Source organism: Salmo salar, chromosome 20 (assembly GCF_965601325.2).
Source record: "Salmo salar chromosome 20, fSalSal1, whole genome shotgun sequence".
NCBI classification, from domain to species: domain Eukaryota; kingdom Metazoa; phylum Chordata; class Actinopteri; order Salmoniformes; family Salmonidae; genus Salmo; species Salmo salar.
The window spans coordinates 69,102,409-69,123,728 of NC_138310.1; the positions used below are offsets into that span (position 1 = coordinate 69,102,409).

At 41.4% G+C, this 21,320-nt stretch overlaps 1 protein-coding gene across 2 annotated transcripts in view; it reads right to left on the minus strand.

Moving 5' to 3' along the window:
- LOC106581230 (galactosylgalactosylxylosylprotein 3-beta-glucuronosyltransferase 1) overlaps window positions 1-21,320 on the minus strand; it is a 109,690-nt gene that overhangs the window by 15,022 nt on the left and 73,348 nt on the right. For both annotated transcript variants that reach the window (XM_014163150.3, XM_014163148.3), the window contains exon 2: window positions 18,782-19,033. The gene's annotated coding sequence lies outside the window, so the exon portion shown is untranslated. The remainder of the gene's footprint in view (window positions 1-18,781; window positions 19,034-21,320) is intronic.

Genomic DNA, 21,320 nt, shown 5'->3' on the forward strand with positions numbered 1-21,320 from the left:
AGGTAGTAGTCCCAGCTCAATACCAGGTAGACTAGGTAGTAGTCCCAGCTCAATACCAGGTAGACTAGGTAGCAGTCCCAGCTCAATACCAGCTAGACTAGGTAGCAGTCCCAGCTCAATACCTGGTAGACTAGATAGCAGCCCCAGCTCACTACCAGGTAGACTAGATAGTAGTTCCAGCTCAATACCAGGTAGACTAGGTAGTAGTCCCAGCTCAATACCAGGTAGACTAGGTAGTAGTCCCAGCTCAATACCAGGTAGACTAGATAGCAGCCCCAGCTCACTACCAGGTAGACTAGGTAGTAGTCCCAGCTCAATACCAGGTAGACTAGGTAGTAGTCCCAGCTCAATACCAGGTAGACTAGGTAGTAGTCCCAGCTCAATACCAGGTAGACTAGGTAGTAGTCCCAGCTCACTACCAGGTAGACTAGGTAGTAGTCCCAGCTCAATACCAGGTAGACTAGGTAGTAGTCCCAGCTCAATACCGGGTAGACTAGGTAGTAGTCCCAGCTCAATACCAGGTAGACTAGGTAGTAGTCCCAGCTCACTACCAGGTAGACTAGGTAGTAGTCCCAGCTCAATACCAGCTAGACTAGGTAGTAGTCCCAGCTCAATACCGGGTAGACTAGGTAGTAGTCCCAGCTCAATACCAGGTAGACTAGGTAGTAGTCCCAGCTCAATACCAGGTAGACTAGGTAGTAGTCCCAGCTCAATACCAGGTAGACTAGATAGCAGCCCCAGCTCAATACCAGGTAGACTAAGTAGTAGTTCCAGCTCAATACCAGGTAGACTAGATAGCAGCCCCAGCTCACTACCAGGAAAACTAGGTAGTAGTCCCAGCTCAATACCAGCTAGACTAGGTAGTAGTCCCAGCTCAATACCAGGTAGACTAGGTAGTAGTCCCAGCTCAATACCAGGTAGACTAGGTAGTAGTCCCAGCTCAATACTGGGTAGACTAGGTAGTAGTCCCAGCTCAATACCAGGTAGACTAGGTAGTAGTCCCAGCTCATTACCAGGTAGACTAGATAGTAGTCCCAGCTCAAAACCAGGTAGACTAGGAAGTAGTCCCAGCTCAATACCAGGTAGACTAGGAAGTAGTCCCAGCTCAATACCTGGTAAACTAGGTAGTAGTCCCAGCTCAATACCAGGGAGACTAGGTAGTAGTCCCAGTTTAATACCAGGTAGACTAGATAGTAGAACTGGGCAGAAGGTGCTGGTGTTTTTCTCTCCTCCCCCCACTATGGTGAACAGTAGAAATGGCACTGCTTAACAAATGTGAAAATTAAGGAATACAAATGTGTGTTTGATCTGGAGACTGCTAAAATCAATGTCTGACAGTGGCGCTCGACAGCGTTTCACATCAACAACTTCTAACCAGGCGTGAAGGGAGGAATGGAGGGAGTACCTGCTGCTGGTTAAGTAGCTAGATGTTAGTAATGCACAGTACTGTAGAGAGCAGCTGCACTGATTGGGAGGTACTGAACTACATAGCCTTTGACCCCACCCCTGATGACTGCAACAACAGGAAATGGGAGAGGAGCACACCACAAAACACATATTTCCATATTTTGTACCTACAGGGGGTGAGAATAAGGGAGGTGAGGTGCGAATGTACCATTTGAGGGTAGTAAAATTCCAATTTATGATAAGATACAGCTATTCACGTTGAGGTTACATAATTTAAACTCTACACAAGTCTGACACATCGTTATCTTCTCTCATCCCTTTTCCATGTCTCCGGTCTATATGAGAATGTACAGTATGTCACATTATACATCAGACTGTTAAACAGTCACCACTAGCCGGCCTCCACCCATCACCCTGCCCTGAAACTCAGACACTGTCACTAGCCGACTACCACCCAGTACTCTACCCTGCACCTTAGAGACTGCTGCCCTACATAGAGTTATTGAACACTAGTCAATTTAATCGTGTTTACATACTGTTTTACCCACTTTATATGTATATGCTGCATTCTAGTCATGGCTCATCCTATACAACTACTGCTGTACACCTTTTCTATTCACATACTGTCCATACTGTCTCTACATATCATTCATGTACATGTATATTATTTATATTCCGGATTTAGGTCCGGAAGCAAATTTCCTGCAATTTTATCAATTTTGCTCTGGGGTTTTGTACTGTGTATTTTTATATCGTATTCTCAACATACACTACCGGTCAAAAGTTTTAGAACACCTATTAATTCAAGGGTTTTTCTTTATTTTTACTATTTTCTACATTGTAGAATAATAGTGAAGACATCAAAACTATGAAATAACACATATGGAATCATGTAGTTACAAAAAAGTGTTAAACAAATCAAAATACATTTTATATTTGAGATTATTCAAATAGTCACCCTTTGCCTTGATGACAGCTTTGCACACTCTTGGCATTCTCTCAACCTGCATCACCTGGAATGCTTTTCCAACAGTCTTGAACGAGTTCCCACATATGCTGAGCACTTGTTAGCTGCTTTTCCTTCATGCTGCGGTCCGACTCATCCCAAACCATCTCAGTTTGGTTGAGGTCGGGGGCTTGTGGAGGCTAGGTCATCTGATGCACCACTCCATCACTCTCCTTCTTGGTAAAATAGCCCTTACACAGCCTGGAGGTGTATTGGGTCATTGTCCTGTTGAAAAACAAATGATAGCCCCACTAAGCCCAAATCAGATGGGATGGCATATCGCTGTAGAATGCTGTGGTAGCCATACTGGTTAAGTGTGCCTTGAATTCTAAATACATCACAGACAGTGTCACTGGCAAAGCACCATAACACCATAACACCTCCTCCTCCATGCTTTACGGTGGGAAATACACCTGCGGAGATCATCTGTTCACCCACATCGCGTCTCACAAAGACACAGCGGATGGAACCGAAAATCTGCAATTTGGACTCCAGACCAAAAGACAATTTTCCACAAGTCTAATGTCCAGCCCTCGTGTTTCTTGGCCAAAGCAAGTCTCTTCTTATTATTGGTGTCCTTTAGTAGTGGTTTCTTTGCAGCAATTCGACTATGACCATGATTCACACAGTCGCCTCTGAACAGTTGATGTTGAGATGTATTCTCTTACTTGAACTCTGTGAAGCATTTATTTGGGCTGCAATTTCTGAGGCTGGTAACTCTAATGAACTTATCCTCTGCAGCAGAGGTAACTCTGGGTCTTCCTTTCCTATGGCGGTCCTCATGAGAGCCAGTTTCATCATAGCGTTTGATGGTTTTTGTGACTGCACTTGAAGAAACTTTCAAAGTTCTTGAAATTTTCCATATTGACTGACCTTCATGTATTAAAGTAATGATGGAGTGTAATTTTGCTTATTTTGCTCTTTGCTTATTTGAGCTGTTCTTGCCATAATATGGACTTGGTATTTTACCAAATAGGGCTATCTTCTTTACCCCCCCCCCCCCCCCCCCACACACACACACCTTGTCACAACACAATGCATTAAGAAGGAAAGAAATTCCACAAATTAACTTTTAATAAGGCACACCTGTTAATTGAAGTGCATTCCAGCTGAGTACCTCATGAAGCTGGTTGAGAGAATTCCAAGAGTGTGCAAAGCTGTCATCAACGCAGAGGGTGGCTATTTAAATAATCTCAAATATAAAATATATTTTGATCTGTTTAACACTTTTTTGGTTACTACATGATTCCATATGTGTTATTTCATAGTTTTGATGTCTTCACTGTTATTCTACAATGTAGAAAATAGTAAAAATAAAGAAAAACTCTTGAATGAGTAGGTGTTCTAAAACATTTGACCAGTAGTGTAGCTCATTCCACAAATTATTGCATTTTAGTTACACTGTTTTAGACACACCACATATTTATTTCTACTACTGTTCATTGCATTTTAGTTACACTGTTTTAGACACACCACATATTTATTTATATATTGAATTCTTGTCAAGGCTCACTCTAAAGCAGTGTAAATCTATTTCTTTACATATCATTCCTAGTATTTCTTCTGTAAATTCATCCGGTGCATATACATTGCATTTGGATTACTGTTTTTATTTTATCTTTATTTAACTATTCAAGTCAGTTAAGAACAAATTCTTATTTACAATGACAGCCTACCTGGAAACAGTAGGTCATTGCCTTATTCAGGGGCAGAATTACAGATGTTTACCTTGTCAGCTCTGGGATTTGATCCAGCAAGCTTTCAGTTACTGTCCCAACTCTCTAACCACTAGGCTACCTCCCTCCCCTGTTACAGTGCTATTTGGGTTGTTAATTAGATTCGTTCTGACATTTCTTGATTTCTTGTTGTTCTTTCAGTTTTTTTATTGATTATTGTGTACCTGTTTGACATTTTACTGCATTGGTAGGAGCTAGTAACATAAGCATTTCACTGCATCCGCTATAACATCTGCTAAACTGTGAGACCAATACACTTGTATTTGATTTATATCCAAAATGGAATCAGCACCCTTCCCCCCCTCCCTCAATGACTCATTCTTACGAATCTGCAAGGACAGGGTAGATGAAAGCTTTATGGCAGAGACTCCTGTTGCCTATTGAAGGGTTACTGTACACTCCTGTTGCCTATTGGAGGGTTACTGTTGACTCCTATTGCCTATTGAAGGTTTACTGTTGACTCCTGTTGCCTATTGGATGGTTACTATACACTCTTGTTGCCTATTGGAGGGTTACTGTTGACTCCTGTTGCCTATTGGAGGGTTACTGTTGACTCCTGTTGCCTATTGGAGGGTTACTGTTGACTCCTGTTGCCTATTGGAGGATTACTGTAGACTCCTGTTGCATATTGGAGGGTTACTGTAGACTCCTGTTGCCTATTGGAGGGTTACTGTAGACTCCTGTTGCCTATTGGAGGGTTACTGTAGACTCCTGTTGCCTATTGGAGGGTTACTGTAGACTCCTGTTGCCTATTGGAGGGTTACTGTTGATTCCTGTTGCCTATTGGAGGCTTACTAAAGGGGCAACATTCCATGTTTGTAATCGAGCCTGCCTCTGACGTTTGAGATACCGTTGGCTCCCATCTGCTCATATTTCTGGGATACCAATAATAACACCATCTTTTTCTAGCCATTTCACCAGGGCATCATCTTGATGTACTCTCTATTCAGTTGGAGAGCCACAGAGGAGATACTTTGTACTTGTCTGTCAAATCATTCACTGTTACTTATTAATTTATTGGTGTCCTACCAACTGGCCAGGCCTTGGAACAGTTTTCAGTGACGTCTTGGGGACTTTCTAAGAGAGGGGCTGCGATCGGTCATTATCGATGTTCCTGTCACAGAACAAAAAATACCTTTGCCTGGAGGTGTCATTAAATTTTCATTCTGGATTTGTGAGGTATTGATTCACACTGCCTTAATTGCTTTAGAAATGACTGAGAATAGACAGCCTGGCTGAGTGGTTTCTACAATCTCTACTTTTCATTGTGTTCTCTATTGTGCTTGTATTGGATTCAGAGAAGCAGACAGAATGAATACAGGTATTGAAAACCAAGATGAGCCAGATACTGTATGAAAAAATTGATAACATTTTTATAAATAATAGGTTCCATAATGCAAGAACAAGCATTGTTTTTGTCCGTGTGTGTGTGTGTGTGTGTGTGTGTGTGTGTGTGTGTGTGTGTGTGTGTGTGTGTGTGTGTGTGTGTGTGTGTGTGTGTGTGTGTGTGTGTGTGTGTGTATCCATTCATTCATGTGGGCGTACATGCAGTACTAGCCTAAGTGTTTGTGTTATAACTTCTAGGTACTCCATACAAAGAAATGGAAATACTGTAACATAATGAGCTACAGTAAATATAAGAAACTGAAGCACACCGAATTCTATTTACATTCTGTTTACTGTACATACATCTCAGATGCGTCCATTATAATTATAGCCTTCTCCATCTCCAGAGGGAGAGAGACCATACAGGAGAATAGGAGAAAACAACTTGGGCCTATAGAGTATCCTTGGAGCAGAGTATAAAGCCACCACATACTGGTCCAATGGCTATGATTCACAGAGAGTGACAGAGTCAAATAGGGCTTTGTCTATAGTCAACCAAGTGCCAACCAAGTCTGGGCAGATGTTGCACTGATGTCTTGGTAATGTGAAATTCAGAGCAAAGTGACTAAATTCTTCTCCCCCTCAAAATATACATTTTACAGAAATAACTCTATTTTGCAATGTTCTTTCATGGTTTATTATAAGAATGATACTTTCCCTATTGTAGGCTTATGCTGCAAGGAAGTGAGCAAGTTGACATGCAGTCAAAAATAATCCATCTCTGTGCCTAATGGGTGTGGGCACTCAAGACCGTCTCCTTTCCACGTACTGTTAAGGCAGCCCGTGTAGATTTACACTCCTTGCTTTGCTTAACACAAGGCTGGCACTCTGTCCACTTTAATGCTGCTTAATAACTTAATCAGTCCAAAAGAGCAGCGGGGAGTACACTTTCCCATTTGATGTAGATGAGAATGGCTGTTTAATTTTCTGGAAAAGTTAAGTAAGCCATTTTCAGCTGCGGGTTGCCCTTGATTGATGGCTGGGGTCCTGTCCAGAGTCGGCTGCCTCATCATTGATGAAAGATTTAGGCGCCCATTCCAAGGCAGGTTATTCTCTGTTGATAACCTCAGCCTGTCTACCACTTTCCTCTTGAATTGATGTGCAACAGCTCAGAACCTGAGATTAGGCACTCACACCTTGGGTAGGAAGCACACAGACATTCCCTAGGACCATGGGGACTGAAACTGAAACCTCGGGAAAAGGGTAAAGATCATGTCATGACATGTCTCATAGTGACCAATGTGTGGCGGTATACTAATATGATTAGGCAAACAAGTAAAAGGTCAAGACTTATGTCTCTTGTAGGAGATCTAGGACAGAAATAACATTTTCATTCTATTTTTTATTTTTATTTTTATTTCACCTTTATTTAACCAGGTAGGCCAGTTGAGAACAAGTTCTCATTTACAACTGCGACCTGGCCAATATAAAGCAAAGCTTTATGAGGGAGACTGCTTGCCATCGTTGTCCCACAGAGCACCACAATTCAGCGTGAAGAGTGAACAGTGACGTACAACCAAGCAGAATCTTTTCACAAAAATATCCATAGGCTTTATTCACCTAACACTGTATTCACTTCATCCATTCTTCCTTTTTTTGTCATTGTGCAATTATTTTATTTGGCTTGTGTGATACAGTAATACACCATCAGTTACACTGTATACTGCCTCGTTTTTTTAAATGCTGATTCTCAGTCCTAAAGTAATAGTATCTACAAAATGTGAGATGAATCTCATATAAATGGTTCATGAGCCATCAGCATTGTACTGAATGCTATCACAGCACATTTAGAAATGTATTGGGTGTCAGAATCTGACCTTTTGGTGAAAAACGGTAGATTGTACAATTGTTCAGTTCATTGCCATAATCATGAACCATTTAGAAGTAAATATAGTAAGGTCCCAGTGTTCAGTGTGGAACAGAGAAGTATGATTAATCTAGCCATAGATCAGGCCCACTCATAAACATAGACCAAGAGTTAGCACCAGGAGCCTCCTAGATATATTCATGAGTTAATTAAAGTTAGTATACTGTGTGGGAGTTTAGGCCAAAACTCCCCACCGTCCTCCACTCTCAGATGCCACAGCATGCCTTGGTGGTAGCTAATTCCCCTGATGGGGGAGAGATGATGAATTCTTCACATAAAGCCTTCTCAAGAGCCAAAGTCCCCAATTACTGTATATGCCTGTGTGGAGTGGAAAAATATATCATTATGAATCTGATCATCACTAATTAAACCAGAGGGAATTAATCCAAGGCTGAGGCAGCCAGCACATGATTTGTGTTGGGCTTGGAAAATAATTGGTAAAGGAATGATAAGGAGAGAGAATAACACCAGAATGGACTGAAACCATGAGCTGTGGCTGTGGCTGTGTTGTTAATAGCAACCTTTGTTAAATAGCAACACTCACATTGATGGTATTTATTGAATTACTGTAACACAATACGTATAAGGTAGTCTAACATGAACATCAAATAGCACTCAGCAGCTATTGTAAATGCCTTGACAACATTATGAGTCTGAATATCAACGATATCAATGATGACCATTATAAGGGGGATACGCTTTAACTGGACATTGATTTCAATGTAGACTTGCATTAGTGTGTTACCATATACATCATTTACCAGTCTACATGGGCACCATTTCTGTACATCACTGTTGTTTTCTTAGTTGCATAATTCATGAGACTGTTGGCATGACATGCTGTCATTCGCTTTTAACCTGTCACTAAAAGGCAGACCCCCGAAGTAAACAATTTTGTTATGGAGTTTTATTTAATAGATTTGGTAATTAGACAGAGAGCTAGCTTTTACTTGGTTCCTGCACACTTTTGCTTACTATATGAGAGTGATTCAGTTTGGTAATGCAGCCCGCAGGAATACATGTTGACCTTCATACACGCACTTGATTGGCTATCCCGGATTTAGAGTTGTGTGTTATGTTTGCACGTCTAGCTGCTGATTTTAGTCTAAATGAAAAGCTAGTATAAATTAATCTATCTTATTCAACTCAGAGTACTAAAAGCAGAATGATGTGGGGCATGGGCATGGCCTATCAAGCTACTTAATACTGAACATTACAGCTAAAGCTTTCTATATGCACAACAAGGCCACCCTGTATTTTGTTTAGTAAAGAAACATGACATGTTATTATACACAAAATAAACCATCTTATTTATTTATTTAACCTTTATTTAAGCAGGGAGTCCCATTGAGACCAAGGTCTCTTTTGCAAGGGAGCCCTGCAAAATGTCATGAATGTCACCTGACCATACTGAGTGACCTCTATATAAACCATTTTTATATCAATAAATGCCTAACCTCTCCTTATAGCACTGCAGGATAAAGAGAGATGTTTATTTTTATATATATTTAAAGTTTTGAAGGATGTATTTCAGGTAAACCTACTCCATCCAATTCATCATATGTAACTGACACAGTTTCAGCAATTAATAAACGGGTTGGTTGTTTAGCAAGAACATTGACACATGACCAACTATGGGACAAAACTGACAGGGTTTTATAAACTATATTTTGTCTCCAATATTCATCGAAAACATAAATACACTTACACAATGAGCACTTGTTGTCTCTCAAATACACTGTTGCAGTTGTTAGTTAGCTAGCTAGCAAATTTTAGCAATAATAACATAGACGTGACATCAGTCAAAACACCTCAAAACAAGACATGTTGTCAAGAACAAGATGAAACTAGCTGAAATGAGCCACCTACGATTCCCCACATGGCAGCTTCTTATCATTGTTGATATCTATCTGGCCATCCAGAATCATAACAACACATGGCCTTCTGGCCCATTGAAGTGCGTGTCGTTGTAGTGACGTTGTCAGCTAACCTGTCTAAAGATAGAGAATGTAGAGTTGAAGCATTTGCTCAGAAACTTCAAAGTGTACTCTGCACAGACTGGGATTTAAACATTTTGAGAAGACATGACATTTAAAACCCCTTGGTGAAATGCCAAATAAGTGTCACACTGGACATAACTATTAATTAAGTAGTCCTATTTGTTTAGTTCATCCAGAGGCCTAACTGAAAATGACTCGTCTTAAGTTTAAGTTCACTTCTTAACGAGGGGCCTCTGACATTTCAATGCTCGTCTCTCCATACTCCACTGTTTCTGCCATCTCAAATTACCGACTGGTTGGCATATTTTTGTCAGCCATTTTACCTCTGCTGTCCTTGTATATCAGTGGTGCGATCCAATATACAGAGTCACATTCCAAAGCGCTGGAGGGAACAGAAAAATGACACTCGCAGATCATTGTTGACACAGCATTTCTGCATCTGCTGATGCTACAGAACAGTATACTGTCACTGGCTCGGCTGGAAGATGACTTTGCAGAGAGACTCATCGTTGACTTTGATCACATGTCCTATTCTGGCTATTTCAACAAACTCAGAGGCTAATAATCTAGTCAGGATAATCTATTCTCGCCAGCCATCATCACATCTCGAGATAGCTATCTAATTTGAATGTCTGTAAATGAGACTAGGATCATCAGATACATACAGTAGAAGGAATAGAGCTAAACTAACTGAAGATAACGAAGAAGAATACACCCTTCCATAATATACTGTACCTCTCCAGTGGCACTGCCAGGCAGTGCAACCATGCCAACAATCCCCTTCTGGACCAGGTGGCTCTGAAATATCTGAGATGATTCCATAATAAAACCCTTTGTTTCCATGAACACTTTGTCTCCAACCCCTATCCCTCCAAGACCCTTGCCAGCTAGAGCATAGTGATAGGATCACACAATCAAGACAGCGGGACAATTGTTCCTTCAATCACACTGTCCATTACAGAGGTAATATCTGTCCTGTGGGAGCTGGGAGGCTGTAGTCTGTTTGGCCGGGAGTCTAAACCATGGTGCACCCAAGGGACCCAGTAGCACTAACGAGGACCCCAGGGGATGCAGAATTACCAGAGGAAATGGATCCAATTAAAATGCCCAGCCGTAAATTCCAGGGGAAGGAGGTTGAATATTTCCCTTTAATTAAGTTATTGGGGGTTATGGATGCTACCACGGCGACTGTAATCAGGTGCCGTCAGCGCTGCATTCAATCACACAATCCTTTATCCGCAGACCTGGGACTTTTTCCTCCGATTAGGCCTCCTGATTGGCAATTCAAAGGCTTTTTCCCCCCTACCCTGCATGGTTTGTCACACAAAAGTCACACAAATCCACTGATTTGGATTCTGACTTGATGTATGCCGTGTTTGAGATATTAATCCTATGTTACATTGAAATATGACCAATGCCACAGTGGCAATGTGTGATCATTGTGATTATTATGCAGTCACCCGTTTTCTTCATCAGATGCCATCTACAGTTTACATACACCTTAGCCAAATACATTTAAACTCTGTTTTTCACAATTCCTGACATTTTATCCTAGTAAAAATTCCCTGTCTTAGGTCAGTTAGGATAACCACTTTATTTTAAGAATGTGAAATGTCAGAATAATATTAGAGAGAAAGATTTATTTCAACTTGTATTTCTTTCATCGCAGTCCCAGTTGGTCAGAAGTTTACATACACTCAATTAGTATTTGGTAGCATTGCCTTTAAATTGTTTAACTTGGGTCAAACATTTCGGGTAGCCTTCCACAGGCTTCCCACAATAATTTGGGTGAATTTTGGCCCATTCCTCCTGACAGAGCTGGTGTAACTGAATAAGGTTTGTAGGCCTCCTTGCTCGCACACGCTTTTTCAGTTCTGCCCACACATTTTCTATAGGATTGAGGTCAGGGCTTTGCGATGGCCACTCCAATACCTTGACTTTGATGTCCTTAAGCCATTTTGCCAAAACTTTGGAAGTGTGGGGTCATTGCGTGCGGTCATTGTCCATTTGGAAGACCCATTTGCGACCAAGCTTTAACTTCCTGATTGATGTCTTGAGATGTTGCTTCCATATATCCAAATTTTTCCATCTTCATGACGTCATCTATTTTGTGAAGTGCACCAGTCCCTCCTACAGCAAAGCACCCCTACAACATAATGCTGCCACCCCCGTGCTTCATGGTTAGGATGGTGTTCTTCGGCTTGCAAGCCTCCCCTTTTTCCTCCAAACATAACGATGGTCATTATGGCCAAACAGTTCTATTTTTGCTTCATCAGACCAGAGGACATTTCTCCAAAAAGTACGATCTTTGTCCCCATGTGCAGTTGCAAACAGTAGTCTGCCTTTTTATGGTGGTTTTGGAGCAGTGGCTTCTTCCTTGCTGAGCGGCCTTTCAGGTTATGTCGATATAGGACTCGTTTTACTCTGGATATAGATACTTTTGTACCTGTTCCACCAGCATATTCACAAGGTCCTGTGCTGTTGTTCTGGGATTCATTTGCACTTTTCGCACCAAAGTACATTCATCTCTAGGAGACAGAACGCGTCTCCTTCCTGAGCAGTATGATGGCTGCGTGGTCCCATGGTGTTTATACTTGCGTTCTATTGTTTAGACAGATGAACATGGTACCTTCAGGCGTTTGGAAATTGCTCCCAAAGATGAACCAGACTTGTGGAGGTCTACAATTTTTTTTTCGGGGGTTTTGGCTGATTTCTTTAGATTTTCTCATGATGTCAAGAACAAAGAGGCACTGAGTTTGAAGGTAGGTCTTGAAATACATCCACAGGTACACCTCCAATTGACTCAAATGATGTCAATTAGCCTATCAGAAGCTTCTAAAGTCATGACATAATTTTCTGGAATTTTCCAAGCTGTTTAGTGGCACAGTCAACTTAGTGTATGTAAACTTCTGACCCACTGGAATTGTGATACAGTGAATTATAATTGAAATAATCTGTCTGTAAACAATTGTTGGAAAAATGACTTGTGTCATGCACAAAGTAGATGTCCTAACCGACTTGCCAAAACTATAGTTTGTTAACAAGAAATTTGTGGAGTGGTTGAAAAATGAGTTTTAATGATTCCAACCTAAGTGTATGTAAACCTCTGTCTTCAACTGTATATGTTATGTCTATGCATATACTGTACATGTCTGTCTGAGTAGGTGGGGGGTGAGTATAATAAGAGTTATATTCACTGAAAATGTTCCACTGTCAATTTCCCATTAATCCTGGTCATAATCTGTTCCTGGATTGACACAAATGATACTGGCAAGCTTGCGTGACCCATCAGAATAAAGTTGCCTCTTTTAGCTTGATGAATGAATACATCTACTCTGAGTATATGGTTGACCCCATGGCCCTAACCTGTTAGACTAGAGTAATCATTCATGCTGTGGTATTGATTGAACTCAACCCATTGCAGACAAGTCAGTGCAAATCGTTCATACAGTTACAATAATGTAATAATGCTGTATGTTTAAGGGCATTATGTGGCCACTGACAGTATGCACTGTTTAAAGATTACAGCTGTGGATATGTTCTATTGCCCAGCTCAACCTTGTCTGGTGGGGAATGCAATAGTAGAATGCACACATTAGGCAGGGGAATGGCTTCTATTCTATCACAGGCTGCCTTATTGTGGTAAAGACCTTTACTCTGGGAATGAAAGGGGTCTGCTGCTGCTCAAGCATAGATTGTAATTCCTTCTCCAATTCACAGGGCTCTTACTGAAGGGCACATATTGATTTTACACATCTCAGGGCTAGAGGAGATTCAAGGTTTCTCCAGGCTCAACAATACACAGATCCCTGAGTTATGAGGAAGATCTCCGCGGCTCGAATTGATCGCATGCTGTTCCTCTCTGCCTCATAACCAGAACAATCGGTTTCCGTTCCTTGTAAGTGTATAGGCCTATGTGTATGTAGTGTACCTTAGTTTAACTTTACATTCCATATTCTTCATCCTAACTCTGACTCATTAATAATGTCACAGTTTGTTTTTTATTCCAATAGATACAATACATTACAGTCACAGTACACCTGTAACAGTCCATTTGAATTGGAAAAAAAGCAACGCATGGTATGTGGTAATTGGTTTCCAACCCTACTGTGTTATATAAGTTTAGTAATCACTTGGGGCCCAAGAGCCAATCCCTTGTTTTCAAACAGCATAAACTGTAGCATAGTGGCCATATGTTGAGCCAGAAAATGTAGCAGCTGAAATGAGATTGCCTTAGCGGGGATTGTTACTGCTGTATTGCCGCAGGGCGCACTGCACTGCTGCCGAAAAGTTGGGCATCCATCTCCCCCGGTCGGCCCCTACGGAGATGCAGAAAATCTGTGAGTTTGTGTTTCAGATGTGGCTGACTGTTTCCATCCCTCCCCCTTCTGACTGGCCCTGAGGTGTGATGGTGGGCTGTGAGGCTGTGATCTGCTACAGTGTGATTAAGTCTCTTCATGCAGCAGGTCCATGAGATCTCACAGGCAGCGCCTCACAGCACAGTGCCTCAGCAGAGGACTAGTTATCTCATCTTCCAGGGCTCACACTGTGCAGGTAGTATAGCATACTGCCAGCCAACTAGTTTTGGGGTAAATCCATGCAGCACCGCCTCACATAAAGTAGACTGAACATGCTCACACCTTATTTGGTTAATCTTGATTTATACTGTTTATGGAGGAGTATGCATATTCAGACACATTAGTTTGAGCATAATTACTTTCCATACGTGTTATTTGCATAGCTAAATCCATAACATGCTATGACCATGTACATACTGTATGTGACATGATGGTATAGTGCCTTCAGAAAGTACTCACACCCCTTGACTTTTTTCACATTTTGTTGTGTGACAGCCTGAATTTAAAATGAATTAAATAGAGATTTTTCAATGCCTCTCAAAGAAGGGCACCTATTGGTAGATGGGTAAAAAATAAGTTATTAATTATACTGTGGATAATGTATTAATGCACCTAGTTCCTACAAAGATACAGGCGTCTATCCTAACTCAGTTGCCGGAGAGGAAAGAAACCGCACAGGGATTTCACCATGAGGCCAATGGTGACTTTAAAACAGTTTGAGTTTAATGGCTGTGATAAGAGAAAACTGAGGATGTTAGTCCACAATAACCTAGATGACAGAGTGAAAAGAAGGAAGCCTGTACAGAATATGCATCCTGTTTGAATAAAGGCACTAAAGTAAAACTGCAAGAAATGTGGCAACGAAATTAATCTTATGTCCTGAATACAAAGCATTATGTTTCGGGCAAATCCAACACATCACTGAGTACCACTCTACATATTTTAAAGCATTGTGTTGGCTGCATCATGTTATGGGTATGCTTGTCATCGTCAAGGAATAGGGAGTTTTTTTTTTTATCAAAATAATCGGAATAGAGCTAAGCACAGGCAAAATCTTAGAAGAAAATCTGGTTCAGTCTGCTATCCAACAGACACTGGGAGACAAATTCACCTTTCAGCAGGACAATAACCTAAAACACAAGGCCAAATATACAGTACACTGGAGTTGCGTACCAAGACAACATTGAATGTTCCTTAGTGGCCTAGTTACAGTTTTGACTAAATCGACTTGAAAGTCTATGGCAAGACTTGAAAATGGCTGTTTAGCAATGATCAACAAACAACTTGACAGAGCTTCAATACTTTTTTAAAGAATAATGTGCAAATATTGTACAATCCAGGTGTGCAAAGCTCTTAGAGACTTACCTAGTAAGACTCCCAGCTGTAGTCGCTGTCAAAGGTGAGTCTAATATGTACTGATTCAAGGGTGTGAATAGTTATGTAAATTAGATATTTCTGCATTACATTTTCAATAAATGTTCTAACATTTCTAAAAACATGTTTTTGGGGTATTGTGTGTAGATGGGTGAGAAAGAAATAATGAATTCAGGCTGTAACACAAAAAAATATGGAATAAGTCAAGGGGTATGAATACTTACTATCCCCACATAAAAAGGATCTCTCCCAAGACCTGAGCGGCAGCACTCTAAAGAATTCTCCAGGTTCTAAATAATACTGTAATAATTGTTGTTTGGCCATTGATAATAAAAAGTGCATATGTTGAAATGCATAAATCTGCTCATGTATTGTAAGGGAATTTACTGGAAATTACTAAATGGCATGAGTGCACAATTCAGCCTTCAAACTACTGGAAACAAAGTTTGCTGGATGTTATGTGCGGTCAGAGAGTGGGTAGGTCATTATAAACACACAGTACATCACTTTTGATGGAAATGCCAAAGAAAGTGTCAACCAATCCATGCGTTTCCATTTCTCGTCCAAATAAATTTGCAATGTGTGACAGACCATGTGCCACTCTTGCCATAAGAAATAGCAATATAAAGTGTTTTCATGGCTTAAAAATGACTAGTTCAGTTGTTTGTTTGGAGCTTTAGTCTCCATCTCCTGAACTTAAATTGATGCTTGAGAAAATAACCATCATGTATTCACTATAATGTAGGTGGCAAAACCCTCTTAATTAATATGATGATTAAAGTACATTACTTCTCATATCTTTGATATGTATTTTTGCATGTTTTCCTGCTATTAAAGCCAGAGTTCTTAATCGGTGACCCCCGCCTCTGTAAAAAGCTGGATGCAAGGACTGACCATCCATGAGATCAAAATGATTGTTTTTACCATGTTTTGAGTGTCACGTTTGTCGTAGGAAGGAGCGGACCAAAGTGCATCGTGTGTGTGTCGTTCCACATTTTATTTTCACTGTGAAACTATACAATACATACACAATAAACTAAACGAACCAAAACAACAAACCGTGACGCAGAGTAGAAACATACACTAACTCAAAACCAATCTCCCACAAACCCAGGTGGGAAAAACACCTAAGTATGATCTCCAATTAGAGAAAACAAGGACCAGCTGCCTCTAATTGGAGATCATCCCAAACAAATTCCAACATAGAAATACAAAACTAGAACTTAACAACATAGAAAAACTAAACTAGAATACCCCCCGTCACGCCCTGACCTACTCTACCATAGAAAATAACATCTTTCTATGGTCAGGACGTGACATTGAGGCTATAAAGTGTTTGTTAACATTAAAGATGCGGTTGTGGAAAAGTTCATGGACGTATATTTTCCCCGATCACAGAGAGAAATACAATGAAAGCTTTTGGGGGCTGAGTTCTCACTCAATAATTTATGTTCCAATTTCTTATTCTACAAAAACCTCTGTCTCTGGGGTGTTTATCATCCAGGCCTAGAGAGAAACTCTGCATACTCCAGCAGAATGAGAAGTGCTGTTGTATCTGACAGCAATTCTGCTGGGGTGGATGTGGCCTAACCTAGGGAAAAATCTAAGTATGTACAGTATTTGTGTTGAGGAGATATCATGCTGTACTATTTGAGACTTTAGAAGCAGCATTATAAAGGGGTAGCCCTCAAAAATCCCCAAAACCAGCTACCAATATATGAGTGGTGAGGAATGGCTATGCTAGCCATCTGTATTCTTGTCATTGCGGAGGTAATACCCTTCGAGTAATGTCACGATACTCAATTATTTTGTTGTCCTTCTTTAAACCATGATTATTTATTTAACAGGATTTACCCCCACATGCTTTGGTCAGATCGGGACAGAAGCAGAGATAGTAGAGTTCAGTGGTCTCCAGGTCTGCTGTTGTATTTCTGCAGTTAATTAATAAGAAGGGTTGCAGGCTGGGCTGCCAGGAAGCTGCACCCCTCACTCCCCTACTCTCTCTCTCTCTATCTGCTGTGACACAGTGGGGGCGGATGTGTGTCTGTGGTCCTCCACAGAGCTGGAAAGGACATCCTCTCAGTTTAATTCAGCCTAACCCCGGTCTCCCGGTGCTCTAGGACTCAGTGTGTGTGTGACAGCTCTCTCTCTCTCTCTCTCTCTCTCTCTCTCTCTCTCTCTCTCTCTCTCTCTCTCTTTTCATTTGAATCTGACAGTAGCAGTAATGATTATTTCAGCATCTCATTTCACTGGGCCCACAGATTGGCAGAGCTAAGCTAGCCCTCACAGCAGTCAATCTATGATGGGAGACTATCTGATTGGTTGGTCTGAACTAATTGAACTCCCACCTATTTGAGGAATGAGAATGTAATTTATTGCACAACACAGACAATATGTTCTTTGCCTAGAATGGAATGTACCTACTGTTGTAAAGATATTAAAACACTACTGTGCTTTTCCATTACAGTGTAATTACTTTAGAAATCACAATGATCTAATCCAGAGCAAACAACACTCAACAGGAAGTCACATAGGTTTTGTGTGTGTAATAACACAGGAGACAAGACAACAATGAAAAAACTAAAACACATTGATTGCACCATGAGGAACAATACATCCGATATCCCATTGTACCCTTTGTTTCTATCAATGAAGATCTCACCTAACAGCAATAGTAGTTGTCTCCCAGGGTACTGTGGTAAAATTATTTTATGTACATTTTGTAGACAGCGTGCTGACCAGACTTATTTCAGCATTGTTTGTTTGTATCCGGCAAGGCAGAGGGAGAATGAGGAATACATTCATCTGGCCCAAGGCTTTTAAGTCGAGAAGCACAATAGACGACAGGCAGCACCCACAGGTGTTTCCCTCTGCCAGCTTGTTCACTCCTCTCTCCCTCCTTCCACCTCTGAAGTTTATTTCTCCTGCTTTTCCATCACAATCACCTACAACTTCCTTCTTCCTCCCAGACCTCCTTTTCCTCTCCCCTCTCAAGCCGACATCTACCTATTCAACTCGGAGGTATCTGGCTGTAATAATACGCTATCAGGGTCGGGGGCTCACAGATGGTTGAAATAAGTGGATCTGTCAGATCATTTCACCCCTGTCGTTTTCCTAATCCCTCCATCCCCTGTAGAAATGGAATAGTGCACAGAGAGGAGGGGCCAGAGGTATCCCTGTTTGAACCTACATCATCCCCCTTATCATGTCCCCTGATATAGGCATGATTGTGTCATCACTTTTAAATTTAGCTGAAAATGCAAATAAATAATTCAGCAGTGCGTTTGTTCATCTGCTATGAAACAAAACAGAGGGCAACACGACACAGGGCAGCACGAGCCTGACAATTTCTGCTCAGTGTGTGATACACATACAGTAGTTTATGTTGGGATAAGAAATGGCACACCTACTGGCAGGCCTCTGGCCCCGTAATGGCTGCCGCCTGATATACAATTCATTGCCTTTTTTATAGGAAACTCTGTGTTGAAGGAAATAGTTGTGCTCCGTTTTGGCTAGAGACAGTGCATTCCCTACATACAGTACTTTTGCTCCATTGGAAAATGACCAATGCCTGTGGCCAGAATGGCAGCTTTACCTCTGGTGAGAAAATAAGATTCATGTCAACATAGAGCACTGAAGATACTCACAATCAACAGTGTTCTGCCCCGTCTGCAGCAAGCAAGGATCTCGTCAGTTTTTTTCTAGTGTGGTCTGCTAGTAACCCTGGCCTCTTAAGTCCTCATACATCCCTTAATTGGACAAACTTGGAGAGCGGTGGTGATGGGCACTGTGGCTGGTGACGAAGAGGAGTGGAACTTTGGCTCTGGAGTGTAGCAGGGCTTGCAGGACGGCCGGTGGTATCCAAACCATGTGCACTGTCACGTTGTAAGTGCAGGCTCCTACAGAAACATGAAGGGAAAGCAGGGAGTATTAGAATGGCCCTTCTCATTATAAAACAATGGGTCTTATTGAAGGGGTGGTATGATGACGCTTCAGTGGGCAGGGGTTGGGAACGACATAGCTGCCATTGTGTGTATGTTTTCCTCAAATGATGTAGAGATACATTTTAGTTCACAGACATGCATGCAATGAGGACTATTTACATAGTTTGTCATGTGGGTGTGGCTAGAGAACAGTGCCCATGTACAGTTATTCAGGACCCAAGTGGATATTGGCTTTGACATTTTGAAGTGGAAGTGCTGATTGTCAACCAACTTCTATGAATTTATTCTTGGATAAATCATTTATTGGTTTGTTTCACCAAGGACAGGAAAACAGAATCCCGACGGGACGTTTACAGGACAAACCCACAGAAAAAGCCAAGCCATCCAAATAGAAATCTGACAAGATATTCAGACTATTATCTATAAATAGCTCTTCCTCTGAGTGTCGCCCCTGGGGAGCAACATTGAAGATGTCCATTTCTGAAAAACAAGACTAACACGCCAGCTGCACTTCTGCCCGATTCTCAGCAATTTCTTCACACGCAAGGGATGCTACCCATCCCTTTTTATTATTAATGAGAGCTGCTCTGTATTTTGCGCCAGCCACAGTATTATTTCTGCTGTGTTTGTCCGGAGGCAGTCACTGCTACAGAGGATGGTTGAATGATGCCGCATGTGAAAAATAAGGGTGGCTGAAAACCAACACAATTATAGCTTATTGACAAGACAAACAACAGAGGCCGTGCAATGACATGCTGTTGTTATAACCCTGATCTAAATCCAATAAAATAAGATTACTTATACTAACCCAATTGATCTCAACCATGACCAAAATATCATTTGTTTTCATCCAGCTAGCTAATTCCCAAACACGTAGCTTGACTCAAGGTCCTCCAATGGCAGGAGAACAACATACACTGTTACTACTCACTGATGTATGCTATTTCCCATTCAAATTCTGATACTCATAAATACAACATTGATAACACAGCACTCAGTGAATTAAAAAAGACGCTGAATGAAGTCAAGATGGTCATCTATGTGGCTTTCCTAAGCTTATTCAAAATGTGGTGAACAGTGACAACCAGGTGGTGGTACTCCCGCTATGGTCCTGTTCACCTCAGCTGACCACTCTGACCACTCTCTCTGTTCCTCCAGTCTCCCTGCTGACAGAGACAAATGAACTGCACAGACCCACCGTGGTACGGATGAATCAACACCCTACCCATGGTGACCACTAACTTTTTTTTTATAGGCCTAATTCCAAACATTGATGATATCAGTTGCCAACTCAGATGACAGAAAAAGAATGAGACTCAATAGGCGTAGCCCTATATAATAGAACATTCTAAATATGTTTCTTCTGCAAGACCATTGTGATCCACAGGGATCTGTGGGCTTGTTTTTGCTTTGCGACAAAAGCTGTAATTATGTAGAAAAAAATCCATGACTTCAAACAGTCTGGAAGTGTAGCTGGTATTAGCCCATGGGGTCCACTCCATTTGAATTCAGACTCTACCTGATGTTGCTGCAGGGAGCGGTCTAGAGGACAAAGCACACCAGAGCTTTCTGGCCCTGGGTAAAATGAACACCAACTGCACAGAACTCTGGGACGGAACACTGTGTGATCTTGCACACAGGTCTGTCTCAAACAGTTACTTCCTCTCACCATCTCCATGGTAACCACTTTCAACCTTTGATGGGTATGGTCTCTGGAGGTTTTTGGAGGATTTCCTAAGTCCCTGTCTTCAGAATGGCACACAGATCATCCTGCCCTTCTCAAAGCTGCTCATGCGGATCGTACCTCGCTCTGTATGGAACAGTCACACAAGCCTTCTAAGGCATACGGACACACTTAATGTCATCGGCTTTCATAGGAGAGACCCTGTGGACCAGAATGTATATAGTAGGAGTTTATTCAGTGAGTGGAAAATGCAACGGTGATGAATAACAAAGGCTGATGTCTATTGAATCTCTGATGCAGGGGTAAAGTGATGCCTGAGATAATGATAGGGGTGGCCCATGCTGAAGACATCTGTCATTCAAGTGAATTTGGGTGGGTTTGTAATGAAAGATAATTAATCCCGCCTTTGAGCATCGGCTCTATTATTAATTCAGGCGTGCCCATGCTGAGTAAATGCTTCTTTATTCTCGCATAAGTGGTCAATATTAATAATGCACAAAGGGCCAAGTTCAGCATCAGTCTTTGCAAAGTTCTTGCGTTCGCAAAACGAAAAGGTTT